This window comes from Dermochelys coriacea, chromosome 6, assembly GCF_009764565.3.
Source record: "Dermochelys coriacea isolate rDerCor1 chromosome 6, rDerCor1.pri.v4, whole genome shotgun sequence".
Lineage (NCBI taxonomy): Eukaryota > Metazoa > Chordata > Testudines > Dermochelyidae > Dermochelys > Dermochelys coriacea.
The window spans coordinates 10,253,693-10,266,526 of NC_050073.1; the positions used below are offsets into that span (position 1 = coordinate 10,253,693).

The window sequence follows — 12,834 nt, forward strand, 5'->3', positions numbered from 1 at the left end:
CCCCATTGATGAGAAGTGGCTGCTGAGCAGGGCTTCTTTCTTAGCACTTTCAGCCATGGGGCTGAGCTGTAGGTATTTTGTGGGCTTAGTGCTGCTCTGGTCCCTAAGGATAGCCCTTGGGCAGGGGGACTTCCACAGGGTCAGCTTCTCTGTCTTGCAACATGAGTATGATTGTGGAGACTATGGGATGCAGCTGCTGGTCTTTCCCAGCCAGGGCCGCACCGTCCGCTTCAAAGTTGTGGGTAAGTAGCTGCCTGGCTGCTTCTTAAGAAAGCTGAGAAGCCTCCTGGTTGTCTGTCCTCTTAGACATGCAGGAGGGTTTTATGGGTCTCCTGTGGAAACCTCTTACTTCTACAGTATGTAATGAGAACTTTAGGAAGGGAAAAAGAAGGTCCTACTCTAGTGCTTCTTGGTGGCCTGGCTGTTACCCTCAAATGTTGAGAACCCTGGTCTCCTGAAGTGAGAGTCTGTGGTTTCTGTCCCCTGGAGAAAAGACTGGAGTTAGGCCTAACAGTTGAATCCAGGTAGCTAAGTTTTCCCCACAACAGCCTGCTGACCGTGACCCAAAAAATAGCAAAGGGTAAATCGGGAATCATGCTGGGGGGGGACTGTAAAAGGACATAGCAAAATGTGGCTGGGTATCCCAAGCTCTGGTGTAACTCAGCCCTCTGAGCTCCAGACACCTGAATCCTGTGGCCTCTGTGGGCCTCACCTCACTGTTGTCGTGACCTAGTGTGGCATGGCCTGGCCTGGCCTGGCTAGGCCACTCTGAGCACTCCTGGCTGTAGGTCCGACTTGGTAAATGAGGGCCGTCCTGTACCTTTGGAGCTGCTTACCACCATGCTAAACTCCACTAAACTGAAGGATGTGACAAACCACGGTCACTGTTCCAAACATGGCTACCTGGCTAAGCTTCATCAAGGGCTTTAACTCTTCCTTACCCATGACCTGTATGACTCTCTCCACAGATGAGTTTGGGACACCCTTTGAAGTTACCAACTGCTCCATTTGTCTCCATTGGGTCACATCTGGTGAGCAAGGAGTGATGATCTTCTCGGCTGGCTACAATGGCTGCCATGTCCATAAGAAGGTGAGGGGGGTTGGCGCGCCTCACCCCAGTGTACCTGAGCAACTACAGAAGCTGTAGATGGGTCCATACCTGCTGTCACAGCAGCCTGTGCAGCTGGGGAGTGCTGTGCTTAGTGCCTACAGAGAGTCTGTTATGCCACAATACTGATTCACTGGTGTCTCTTTATTGCAGGATGGGCGTAACCAGCTGCAGGTCCGAGTGGAGGAACTGCTGAGCACCAGGGCCATTGCTGCCACCTATGATGTGAACATGACCTGCCCCAAGCCCACTGAACGTGACTTCTCCCCAGAGGAGACCATGCGCTACATGCCGCAGCCGGGCCTGGTGCGCCCGGTGCCCCAGCCGCAGCCGGGCCTGGTGCGCCCGGTGCCCGCCGCAGCCGGGCCTGGTGCGCCCGGTGCCCCAGCCGCAGCCGGGCCTGGTGCGCCCGGTGCCCCAGCCGCAGCCGGGCCTGGTGCGCCGGTGCCCCAGCCGCAGCCGGTCCTGGTGCGCCCGTGCCCCGCCGCATCACGGCCTGGTGCGCCCGGTGCCACACCACCGTAGACGTGCCTGGTGCGCCCGTGCCCCAGCCCGCAGGCGGGCCGGTGCGCCCGTGCCCCAGCCGCCCGGGCCTGGTGCGCCCGGTGCCCACATCTCTCCTCCACCAAGCAACATAGGTGTGTCAGAGGTCAGACTCCCCAACTGTTCTGAGTGCATGTGGGTCCCCTCTAATGGAAGGTTTCATGGTCCACTTCTGACCCCTGTGTTGGTCTACAGGGGAGCTGAACCTTGTCCCCTGCTTGTGGCTGCCATGTTCGAGCTGGTGTTGACAGTGTTGTAATCCATGATCAAAAATGAGATTCGTTTAGAAATCATGCTGTTCGCCCCCAGTTTATTTTGAAGAGGGAGGGGTGGCTATTTGCCTTCTGGTTTTCCAAAGCTTTAGAGGGAAAGCACTTGCTTTCCAAGTCTGAGCTTCTTTGGGGCAAAATCCAGTCGCACATCCACCAATGTGTCCTTGCCATTGGCTGCTCAGAGGGGTTTCCCCTGTTCCTCCACTATCCCAGGGTTTGGGATCTGATGTTGTTTCCCTTCAGATCTCACCGCCACATCTGCTTGCAATCTGTCTCCTTCTCCCCATGCGTCTCACGCAGGCTCTCCACAGCTCTTAGTCCCTCTGCGCTCTTAGAGTCCTGTCTAGCCCTTCCCCTAAACCAGAGTGGCAGCCACTTTGCCTGTAGGTACAGCTTCAGTCTCATTAAAGAAATTCACAGCCATGTTTATGAGGGGCACTTTCCTCTGATCGGCTATGGGGAAATGGTGGCCATCCTGCTAGCTTCTGCCCCATTAGCAGTAAAGGGAGATAGTGACTTAATAAAGGAAAAATTCCTAGAGTAGGCGTCTGATCACCATTTCATAAGATGGCTAGAAAAACCCACCCCAGAACTGCTAACTGTGATAAATGGGAGTGGACCACACTGCTGGCTGTGTGGAGGGGGCTGTAGGGTGTGGGTGGGGGCTCTGCTCTGACGCAGCAGCAGATCAGGAGCCTGAATTTCCATGTGAAACTTTAAGCCTGGTATCGGGCTTAATGCTAAGAAGGGCAACGTGCTACATCTGGAGGACGGGGGTGGGGATTTGAGCACAATGCTGTCTGAGGTGGTATGTGGTTGGAGGTTATGGTTGTGGGGGCAGGGTGAGCTGGGATGGAGGACCACGGTGGGAGCTCTTGCAGCCCTTTGGGGAAGGGCAAGAGGGTTGGACTGGTGTTGAGGTCGGCCACTTGTCCAGAGGTCACTACAGATATTCAAAAGCCTCTGGGGAAGGGTCTCTTGTGATCCCTTCAGAGGATCTCTAGCTCTCTTTAATCCACACCCTGCTGTTCTAGGTGCCCATCTCACAGAGGAGCAGTGCCGTGTGGTGGCTGGGAAGATTCCCTGTGCAGATGCCCCAGGCCAAGCTGCTTGCTTCCAGGCTGGCTGCTGTTATGATGAGACTGACCTCACTACCCCCTGCTACTATGGCAACACAGGTAGGAGACCTGCCCTCCTGTCAGCTTATGGAGCCTTTTGCCATCTCTGTCCTGGGAAGCTTGGTGAGACGCCATAGCTCTCAGATGAGTTTGGTCACTACCTACTAGCATAGTGAAGTAGCCTTGGATACAATGTCTTTGTATCTCTCTCTCTAGGCTGCAGCTGGCATCAGTTGTGTGCAAAGGGATTCCTTCCTACATCACGGTCTCTCCTCAGCTGCCCAATGCCTGGCAGATCTTGAGAGCAAACACTAAATGTGTGGTGGCAGAGGAAGAACCATCAGACGGTACAGGCTGGTGCTCCATCATCGGATCGATGGATAACTCTGCCGGCTTGTCTTGTTCCTCCACAACATGAGCTGCAATCATGCTGTGTCAGGCAAACCCACTTACCCCCCTGGGGCTTCATTTGATAGATTCCAAAGCCAGAAGGGACCATTGTGATCATTAGTCTGATTTCCTATATAACACAAGCTATAGAATTTCCCTGAAATAACTCCTAGAGCAGATCTCTTGGCAGACATCCAGTCTTGCCTTATCAGTGATGGAGAATCCACCATGACCCTGGGCAAACCATTCCAATGGCTAACTACCCTCGCTCTCCGATCTACACCTTCTTTAAATACTTAACCTTCTCTCTGTCTAAAGAGACAGAATTTGGTCACTACAAGGCCTGGTTTCTAATATTTCTCATGGCTCTTCTCCAATCTATCATCCGTGGTGTGGCATGGAACTCTTGCCCAATTCCTATACCAGGAACATGTATACTTAATCCTGCTCCTTTGTGTTGCAGTCACTGTTCAGTGCCTCCTGGACGGTCACTTTGTTCTGGTGGTCTCCAGGGACGTGTCTGATCACCCCATCATCCTGGAGAGTGTCCGGCTAGCCTATGCCCAGGCAGGGTGTGACCCCATCAGGATGACTGAGGCTTTTGTGATCTTCCGCTTCCCCCTCATGCAGTGCGGCACCACAGTCCAGGTGAGGGGACACCCACGGGAAGCCAGGGTGAGTGCTCTGCTCAGGGTCTTGGGGGACTAACCTGCCCCATGTCTCCACTCTTCCAGGTGATCCATGACAAACTGATCTATGAGAACCAGCTGATCTCTGGCATCGACATCCGGACTGGGCCAGACGGCTCCATCACCCGGGACAGCACCTTCATGTAAGTTGGCCTGCTCTATTGACTAGCAAGGAAGTGATGGTGAGCAGTCTTCAGCCCTTCCACAGTGCAAGCGTGAGGCCAGATACTTCCCCTGGCAAAGATCCGATCCATCAATCTCTTTCGACAGCCTCTCCTGAGCACCAAAGGACTTGGGGGATGTTCTACAGGTATGGATTCCCTGCAGTCGGGGACATCCCCTTTTCTGAGTGTGGGGCAATGCACCTGATCCCTAATGGGGCATGGGGCAAAAATCTTGCTTTGTGAAGGGAAGGACACTCTGTGCAGCTGACTGTCTCATCAAATGCCAACATTGGTCAGCCTCACCTCAGTCCCTGGAAAAATCCTGCAGCAGGTCATCAAGGAATCCGTTTTGAAGCACTTGGAGGAGAGGAAGGTGATCAGGACCAGCCAAAATGGATTCGCCAAGGGCAAGTCATGCCTGACCAACCGGATTGCTTTCTATGATGAGAGCTGGCTCTGTGGATATGATATACCTTGACTCTAACAAAGTTTGATACAGTCTCCCACAGTAGTCTCGCCATTCATCCAGCCCATACTACTTTAACTTGCTGGCAAAAGGTGGATCGAAAGCTGGCTAGATCGTCAAGCTCAATGGGTAGTGATCAACAGCTCTGTCTAGTTGGCAGCTGGTATCAAGCGGCATGCCCCAGGGGTCGGTCCTGGGGCTGGTTTTGTTCGTCATTAATGATCTGGATGATGGGATGGCTTACACCCTCACAAGTTAATGGATGACACTAGGTTGGGGGAGAGGTAGATAGGGTCCAGAGTGACCTAGGAAAAATTGAAAATTGGGCTAAAAGAAATCCGAGGTTCGATCAGGACCAGTGCAGAGTCCTGCACTTAGGAGGGAAGAATCCCATTCCCTGGTACAGGCTGGGGACCGACTGGCTAAGCAGCAGTTCCCCAGACAAGGACCTGGGGATTACAGTGGACGAGAAGCTGGCTACGAATCAACAGTGTGCCCTTGTTGCCAAGAAAGCTACTGCTATATTGGGCTGCATTAGTAGGAGCACTGCCAGCAGATGGAGGGTAGTGACGATTCCCTCTATTCAGCACTAGGGAGGCCCATCTGGAGTACTGTGTCCAGCTTTGGTCCCCCCACTACAGAAAGGATGTGGAAAAATTGGAGAGAGTCCAGCAGAGGGCAACAAAAATGATTAGGGGGCTAGGGCACGTGACTCATGAGGAGAGGCTGAGGGAACTGGGCTTGTTTAGTCCGCAGAAGAGACGAGTGTGGGGGGGGATTTGATAGCAGCCTTCAACTACCTGAAGGGGTTCCAAGGAGGATGGAGCTAGGCCGTTCTCAGTGGTGGCAGATGACCGAACAAGGAGCAATGGTCTCAAGCTGCAGTGGGGGAGGTCGAGGTTGGCTACTGGGGGGGTGGGATGGGACTATTTCACTAGGAGGGTGGTGAAGCACTGGAATGCTCACCTAGGGAGGTGGCAGAATCTCCATCCTTAGAGGTTCTGAATACCTGGCTTGACCAAGCCCTGGCTGGGATGATTTAGTTGGGGTTGGTCCTACTTTGAGCAGCGGGTGGGACTAGCTCTTCCAATCCTCATCTTATGATTCTACATGCCACTTGCTATGTGATCTCCAATGATGACAAGTAGGCACAGCCAGTCTGACCTGAGAAGGCCTCCACCTGGATAACTCACTACAGGGTTGGTGGAAAGAGAGCTTGGATAACAGTTGGTGGCAAACTTGAGAATGCTGCCAAGAGAGATGTGACAACAAGTGAGCAAAAAAGAAAGAGTACTTGTGGCACCTTGGAGACTAACAAATTTATTAGAGCATAAGCTTTCGTGAGCTACAGCTCACTTCACCGGATGCATTTGGTGGAAAATACAGTGGGGAGATCTATTTATATATACACAGAGAGAGAGAGAGAGAACGTGAAACAATGGGTTTTATCATACACACTGTAAGGAGAGTGATGACTTAAGATGAGCTATTACCGGGGGCGGGGGGAAGGAGGAAAATCTTTTGTAGTGATGATCACGGTGGGCCATTTCCAGCAGTTAACAAGAACGTCTGAGAAACCGTGGAGGGTGGGGTGGGGAGAGAAATAACATGGGGAAATGACTCATCCTCTCCCAGTCTCTATTCAAGCCTAAGTTGATTTTATCCAGTTTGCAAATTAATTCCAATTCAGCAGTCTCTCGTTGGAGTCTGGTTTTATGTTGTTGAAGGATCGCCACTCTCAGGTCTGTAATCATGTGACCAGAGAGATTGAAGTGTTCTCCGACTGGTTTTTGAATGTTCTAATTCTTGACGTTCGATTTGGGTCCGTTTAGTCTTTTACGTAGAGACTGTCCAGTTTGACCAATGTACATGGCAGGGGCATTGCTGGCACATGATGGCATATATCCCATTGGTAGATGCGCAGGTGAACGAGCCTCTGATAGTGTGGCTGATGTGATTAGGCCCTGTGATGGTGTCCCCTGAATAGATATGTGGACAGAGTTGGCAACGGGCTTTGTTGCAAGGATAGGTTCCTGGGTTAGTGGTTCTGTTGTGTGGTGTGTGGTTGCTGGTGAATATTTGCTTCAGGTTGGGGGGCTGTCCTGGACTGGCACAGGACAGGACTGGCCTGTCTCCCAAGGTCTGAGAGTGATGGGTCGTCCTTCAGGATAAGTTGTAGATCCTTGATGATGCGTTGGAGAGGTTTTAGTTGGGGGCTGAAGGTGATGGCTAGTGGCCTTCTGTTGTTTTCTTTGTTGGGCCTGTCGTGTAGTAGGTGACTTCTGGGCACTCTTCTGGCTCTGTCAATCTGTTTCTTCACTTGTAAGAATGCATGATGGAGATCTTGTAGGTGTTTGTCTCTGTCTGAGGGGTTGGAGCAAATGCGGTTATATCGTAGAGCTTGGCTGTAGACAGTGGATCGTGTGGTGAGATCTGGGTGAAGCTGGAGGCATGTAGGTAGGAATAGCGGTCAGTAGGTCTCCGATATAGGGTGGTGTTTATGTGACCATCGCTTATTAGCACTGTAGTGTCCAGGAAGTGGATCTCTTGTGTGGACTGGTCCAGGCTGAGGTTGATGGTGGGATGGAAATTGTTGAAATTCTGGTGGAATTCCTCAAGGGCTTCTTTTCCATGGGTCCAGATGATGAAGACGTCATCAATGTAGCGCAAGTAGAGTAGGGGCATTGGGGGACGAGAGCTGAGGAAGCGTTGTTCTAAGTCAGCCATAAAAAAGTTGGCCTACTGTGGGGCCATGTGGGTACCCATAGCAGTACCGCTGATTTGAAGGTATACATGGTCCCCAAATGTGAAATAGTTATGGGTGAGGACCAAGTTCGGCCACCAGGTTAGCTGTGACATTATCGGGGATACTGTTCCTGATGGCTTGCAGTCCGTCTTTGTGTGGCATGCTGGTGTAGAGGGCTTCCACATCCATAGTGGCTAGGATGGTGTTTTTAGGAAGATCACCGATGGATTGTAGCTTCCTCAGGAAGTCAGTGGTGTCTCGAAGATAGCTGGGAGGGCTGGTAGCGTAGGGCCTGAGGAGGGAGTCTACATAGCCAGACGATCCTGCTGTCAGGGTGCCAATGCCTGAGATGATGGGGCGTCCAGGATTTCCAGGTTAGACTACCCCAGGTTGGAGTTCCAGGGCTGTGTCTGTGTAGATTTGTTCTTGTGCTTTTTCAGGGAGTTTCTTGAGCAAATGCTGTAGTTTCTTTTGGTAACCCTCAGTGGGATCAGAGGGTAATGGCTTGTAGAAAACGGTGTTGGAGAGCTGCCTAGTAGCCTCTTGTTCATATTCCGACCTGTCATGATGATGACGACGACAGCACCTCCTTTGTCAGCCTTTATGATTATGATGTCAAAGTTGTTTCTGAGGCTGTGGATGGCATTGTGTTCTGCATGGCTGAGGTTATGGGGCAAGTGATGCTGCTTTTCCACAATTTCAGCCCGTGCACGTCGGCGGAAGCACTCTATGGAGAAGTCCAGTCTGTTGTTTCGACCTTCAGGAGGAGTCCACCCAGAATCCTTCTTTTTGTAGCGTTGGTAGGAAGGTCCTTGTGGGTTAATACGTTGGTTAGAGGTGTGTTGGAAATATTCCTTGAGTCGGAGACGTCAAAAATAGGATTCTAGGTCACCACAGAACTGTATCGTGTTCGTGGGGGTGGAGGGGCAAAAGGAGAGGCCCCGAGATAGGACAGATTCTTCTGCTGGGCTAAGAGTATAGTTGGACAGATGAACAATATTGCTGGGTGGGATAAGGGAACCTCTGTTGTGGCCCCTTGTGGCATGTAGTAGTTTCAAGAGTTTAGTGTCCTGCTTCTCTACAAGAGAAAAAGGACAAGTGTGTTGTAGATGGCTTGTCTACTTTTTGTAAAGTCCAGCCATGAGGAAGTTTGTGTGGAAGGTTGGCTCTTATGAGAGTATCCCGTTTTGAGAGCTCATTCGTAATCTTTCCCTGTTTGCTGTAGAGGATGTTGACCAGGTGGTTCCGCAGTTTCTTTGAGAGTGTGTGGCACAAGCTGTTGGCATAGTCTGTGTGGTATGCAGATTGTAATGGATTTTTTTCCCTTCAGTCCTCTTGGTATGTTGTCCATCTCTTTGCATTTGGAGAGGAAGATGTCTGTCTGTATCTGTACAAGCTTTTGTCATGAAGTTGATAGATTTCCACTCCATACGGCTAAATTCAGTCTCCTTACTCTCCTTACAGTGTGTATGATCTCTGTGTGTATAAATGTCCCCACTGTATTTTCCACCGAATGCATCCGATGAAGTGAGCTGTAGCTCACGAAAGCTTATGCTCAAATAAATTTGTTAGCCTCTAAGGTGCCACAAGTACTCCTTTTCTTTTTTGTGAATACAGACTAACACGGCTGCTACTCTGAAACCTGTTACAAGTGAGCAGGTGCTTCTAGCCTGTCTGAGAAGGCCCCCCTGTGGCCGTGTTCAGGCACTCCTGCTGAGTCCCTGCGTTGTAGGGCAGAACATCTGAGATGCTAAAAGGGTTGATACGCTCGCATCCTTGGATGTCTCCCATCCAAACACTGATGGGGCCTGACCCTGCTTGTCTCAAGCACTAATAAGGTCACTATCAGAAACAGCGTGGCCTCAATCTGAATTCACAGAGCATCAGCCCCTGTCTCCTCCCTCTGCTCTCTCCTGTGCAGCCTCCATGCTCGCTGCATCTACAATGCCAGTGACTTTCTGCCAGTCCAGGTCGAGGTCTTCTTGCCCCCCACACCTGCTCCAGTCACCCAGGCAGGACCCCTCCGGCTTGAGCTGCGCATCGCCACAGGTAGGTGACCCCTCACTCCAGCACTGAGATCCCATCCCCCTGAAGGACCACAGGTGTCTCAGCTCTGCTCTCCTCCTGCCCTCTCCCCCACAGACCTGAGCTACAGATCCTATCTCGCGGAGAGAGACTACCCTGTGGTGAAGGTGCTCAGGGACCCTGTCTACATGGAGGTTCGCATCCTGCAGAGAACAGACCCATCCCTGGTTCTCGTTCTGCACCAGTGCTGGGCCACCCCAAGCGCTAACCCCCTGCAGCAGCCGCAGTGGCCCATCCTGGTGGACGGGTGAGTGGCTGGGTTGGAGGGGGAGCATGGCTTGGGGAGGAGGAAGGCAGTTTCCTTGGTCCACCATTCTCTCATGCCTTGCTCCCAGGTGCCCGTTCCTGGGAGACAACTACAGAACCCAGCTTGTGCCCGTGGGCCCTGCCTCATCAGAGCTGCCCTTCCCGACTCACCACCAGCGCTTCGTCCTCTCCACCTTTGCCTTTGTGGACTCCGCTTCCCCAGTGGTGCTTGTCGGAGAGGTGAGAAGGGGCCTGCATATAAAGGGGGTGAGGAGGGGGACGTCGGAGTGCAGGGGCAGGAGCTCCTATTTTAGTCAGGTTCTGACCTTCAAATTGTCTCTGCTGAGGCGCTGCACGTGCACAACCAAACGGATGGCTGTGGATCTACTTCCTGGCTCCTAGCAGCACTGGCCAGTCACTCACTAACTCTATTCTCACTTATGTGGATTTTAGGTGTACATTTACTGTAGCGCCTCTGCTTGCTACCCCTCCCGGCTGGAGCCCTGCAGGACCATGTGCCCATCAGGAGCTGCCACAAGTAAGTGAGAGTGGCTTCATCCGGACACCAGTGGTCTGAAATCCATGTGGGTTTCTACAAGCTCCCCTCCCAAATACCAGAGGACTCGTAGTGAACAGAGATCTGCCTGTCCTGCTATATCAGAGGTGGGCGAAATACAGCCCGCAGGACCATTGTGCCCGGCCCCTGAGTTCCCGGCCGGGGAGGCTAGCCCCCGGCCACTCCCGTACTGTCCCTCTCCCTCGCAGCCTCAGCACACCTCCAGCACTCTGCTCCAGTAGGGCTGTGAGCTCCCGCTGCTCTGAGCAGCATCATAAGGGGGTTGGGATTTGATAAGGGGCTGAGGGTCCTGGGGGGCACAGGGGCTGGTTGGATTGGGCAGAGGCTCAGGGGGCAGTCGGGGCATTGGATCCCCCATCTGAGTCCGGTGGGGGCTGTCGGGGAGCAGCGGGTTGGATAGGGGTGTGGTCCCAGGGGGCAGTTAGGGGCAGGGGTCCTGGGAGGGGGCAGTCAGGAGACAAGGAGTTGGGGGCAGGGGGGGGGTTCTGAGGTGGGCAGTCGGGGGCAGGAAGTGGGAGGGAGCCAGGCTGTCTGGGGAGGCACAGCCTTCGCTACCTGGCCCTCCATATAGTTTTGCAATGCTAATATTGGCCTCAGGCCAAAAGGTTTGCCCAGCCCTGTGCTATATACTGACTGGAAGGAGTTCAGCCCAGCTCCTTATGTACCTCTACCATGTACTGTAGCACTAGCTAGGGTATGATGGGCTAACGCTAAGAGGTAAATGGCCTAATCTCCTACACCTGCCCTATATAGGAGACCATACTAGAAATTGCCTCTGGAGAGTGGAGTGTCTGCTACTCCTGATGATGAAATGGCCTTTCTTCCCATCTTCTCCCACGCTTCAAATAAGCAATTCATGAAGATCTAATACCTGGTACCACAACCTGTCAGGAGGCCTGTAAGGGCTCATGGCTGAGTCCATGGTGACGCTGCATTTCATCACATGATGCACACTCGCAACCAGAGGGCCCTGGATGGACAGCTCCCTAACTCTCCATTCCATCTCCCAGGAGGCCGCCGGTTTCTGGATATTGACAATGGGACAGGAGAGCCCCAGGACCTGGTGAGTTCTCATGGCCCTGTGATCTTCCAGGAGAGCCCAGAGCCGTGGAGAGAACACGTCTATGAGAACAAGGGTGAGTTTTCTGTTAACCCCTCGTAGGACAACTGACATCTTGCTGTATTCCAGATTACTGTGCAAGTCAATGCTGTCTAGGGGGTTCTAATATAAATGTTCATGGGGGGGCTACATGCAGAAGTCACTCCTTGACGATCCATATGTAAGCTAATGCTGGCTAACACCACCCCTGTGAGTGCTTCCTATGAGTGGGCCAATGTTGGGTTATTTCCTTATTCTTTGGACATTCATAGGATGTCTCAAAACCAGCCAACTTGGGGGGGGGGGGGGGACGACACTTTAGCACCTCAATGGTGATTTGTATGCCCTGAGCCTCCATGGCACTCAATGCACTGGGGCTAGCATTGCCTCAGCCATCCAATAGAGGGCAATCAATGGGATGGTGGTGCTGACTCACAATCTAAAAAGTGAGTTGACAATTCAAGTATCTTTCTGATGAAGGCTGGCCTAAGCGGTAGGGGGAGCACTACCGGGGCAGGGAAGTCCAGGTGTCGTCTCCACACTTTAGACCCTCCACAAATCTGGAGTGTCTTAACCTCCCCTCCTCCTCCTCCTCCAGACCCTGTCTCGAGACTGGACCTGACCCTGATGCTTCTGGCCATGCTCTCACTGGTGGCTGTGGTTTCTCTCGTTACTGTGACACTACTCTGTAGGAGAAGCAACTGGATGGCAAGGTCCCAAATCTTCCAAGGCAAATGACTGTGAAATGGGGGGGGGGGGGCAGAAATAAAGTCTCTGGACTGCTCTAATGTCTTGTGGTAGCATGTGTCCCTCTGGGGGAGGGAACAGCAGTTGCTGAGGCCAGGGGTCCACTACTGGCCTTGTAGCTTTTCCCCATTCAGCAGCAGAACAGACCTCTCTGCAGGGATAGACACCAGAATAGGATGTGGCATAGAGGACAGGAAGAAGACTGCAAGCTAGCACTAGACAAGGTAAATCAAGTGACGTTGTCTTGTCTCCTGGGGCCCTATGGGGGGGAGGGGTAGCCAGTCAGCCGAACTAGAGACTTTTTGGCTAATTTTCCTGTGAAGAGCTAGATTCTAACTCCACTGGGCACACAGTAAGAACTACTGGTTCTTGCCAATCTACCGTGAAGTCCATGTGAGCAAGCCCGGGGACGAGCCTAAGTCTGGTAACTAGAAACTCTCGTGTCTTCTGTGGGGGCTGTGGCCAGCCCCTAGCTTACAGGGGTGGTGAAGATTTCCCCCTTGTGTTTAGTGACTGGGAAACCTGGTGCTTCAAGACCTTAAGCATCCTGCCTTACAACTTATGGGGGAGATCCCAGCTGTATC

The 12,834-nt window shown here is 52.5% G+C and overlaps 1 pseudogene; it reads left to right on the forward strand.

The window, feature by feature from the left end:
• On the forward strand, window positions 1-12,286 carry LOC119857181 (annotated as a pseudogene).
• The last annotated feature ends 548 nt before the right edge of the window (window positions 12,287-12,834 follow it).